This window comes from Nematolebias whitei, chromosome 21, assembly GCF_014905685.2.
Source record: "Nematolebias whitei isolate Nwh7 chromosome 21, NemWhi1, whole genome shotgun sequence".
In the NCBI taxonomy this organism is placed as follows: Eukaryota; Metazoa; Chordata; class Actinopteri; order Cyprinodontiformes; family Rivulidae; genus Nematolebias; species Nematolebias whitei.
The window spans coordinates 4914705-4916916 of NC_056518.1; positions in this window are offsets into that span (position 1 = coordinate 4914705).

The window sequence follows — 2212 nt, forward strand, 5'->3', positions numbered from 1 at the left end:
TCAGCCCTCAGAATCTCTTTGCAGTCACTAACCTGTCTGTCCTTATAGATTGGACCAGAACCGAGGCCCGAATCCACCAGACGCCGCCTTTGTAAAATAAACATTTTTAAATATATTTTTGAGTCAGGTTTTGTGCTGATCCTTACAGACCCATTACAGAATAATCTGGCCAAATGGATCCAGCACCGACTCAGGATTGGCGTTCTGGTGTTGAGGGGGCTATTATTAGACTGGAATCTAATATTCAGGATCTTGTGTGCGGCCTTAAAGCTTTAAACCAAACAGTCTCTTCACAAAATCCTGCTCCTATCGTTCAGACTCCTGCACCCACCATGGAGCCTCGTCTGACGCCCCCCGAACGTTTCCGGGGTGAACCTGATCAGTGCCGACCTTTTCTGACTCAATGTGAGATCCTTTTTCAGCTACAACCCTCTTCTTTTCCCACTGAGCGAGCCCGGGTTGCCTTTGTTATCTCACAGCTGTCAGGTAAGGCTAAGGCGTGGGGCACTTCTGAGTGGCAGAGAAGTTCCAACAGCACCCAAAGCTTTGCTGCCTTTTCAAAGGAACTATGTCGGGTTTTTGACCCAGTTTTGCCCGAAAGGGAGGCAGGTCGTAAACTCCTCACTATAAAGCAAGGCAAAAGACGTGTAACAGATTACATCATTGACTTTCATGCTGTGGCTTCTGATAGTTGCTGGAATGATGGAGCCTTAACCGATGCATTTTTTCAAGGTCTCTCGGAGGACATCAAAGACCACCTTGCTACCCAGGAATATCCCGGGTCTCTCCAAGCTCTGGAGGACTTGGCCTCTCAAGTGGACCTTCGACTCATGGAGAGAGAACGCCAGAGGGAGACCAGACCCACAAGAACCACCAGGTCCTGGGGTGAGCCCAGAACCTTCCCACCGTTTAAGCCAGCTGCCCTCCCCAGTAATGTCCCACAGATGGATGAACCCATGCAGCTAGGCAGAAGTCGCCTAACCCCTGAGGAGAGGGACCGGAGAAGGAAATTAAGGCTCTGTTTCTACTGCGGAGATAGCAGCCACCCAGTTTCCAAATGCCCACTAAAAGACCAGACTCAGCAGGGGAGAGGGGACACCTGCTGAGTCCTATCAGAGACCTGAAGATCTCCTCACCATTCACCATCCGTGCTGAACTACAGCCTGCTGGTAAGAGACCATCATCTGTCACAGTTTTTATTGACTCTGGTGCTGATACTGAATTCATCGACCATCAATTTGCTGTGGCTTTAGGGATAGAACTAATAAAATCTAACAAAAATCACAGGATCCTTGCCTTGGACGGCCACTCTCTCAGTGACTCTTGCCTCATTACCGCCCCTGTCAGACTGACTTTAGGAGGGAACCATAGTGAGGAGGTGGAATTTATTGTCATTAAATCCCCCCAACTCCCTATCATCCTGGGGGCTTCATGGTTACAAAGACATAACCCAAACATTAATTGGAGGGGTAAAGAAATAATAAGCTGGTCTGAGGAATGCCTCTCCTCTTGTTTGTCTGGGGCAGTCCTTCCCCCCCAGCCAGAAGACTTTGCTGTCACCTATCCAGACCTTTCAAAAGTTCCAGCTGAATATCATGATTTGAGAGGTTTTTAACAAGGTCAAGGCCACCTCTCTCCCCCCACATAGACCTTATGACTGTACAATTGATCTTTTGCCTGGTACTAGCCCCCCACGGGGTAGACTATATTCCTTGTCTAATCCTGAATTAAAAACCATGCAGAAATATATTAAGGAGTCTTTACAGACTGGTATCATTCGCCCTTCTGCCTCACCTGCTGGAGCAGGTTTTTTCTTTGTCAGCAAGAAGGACGGAACTCTGAGACCTTGCATTGATTATCGAGGGTTAAACAAGATCACTGTTAAGAACAAATACCCTCTTCCACTAATGTCATCGGCGTTTGACCTTATTCAAGGGGCCACTGTTTTCACTAAGTTAGACCTTAGAAACGCCTACCATTTGGTTCGCATTCGTGAAGGGGATGAATGGAAGACGGCTTTTAACACCCCAGATGGTCATTACGAGTATCTTGTTATGCCTTTTGGTCTAACCAACGCTCCTGCTGTGTTTCAGGCCCTAGTTAATGACGTTTTGAGAGACATGATTAACCAGTTCGTTTTTGTCTATCTTGACGACATTCTTATCTTTTCTAAAGACTTGAGTACCCACAGTAAACACGTCAGAGCTGTATT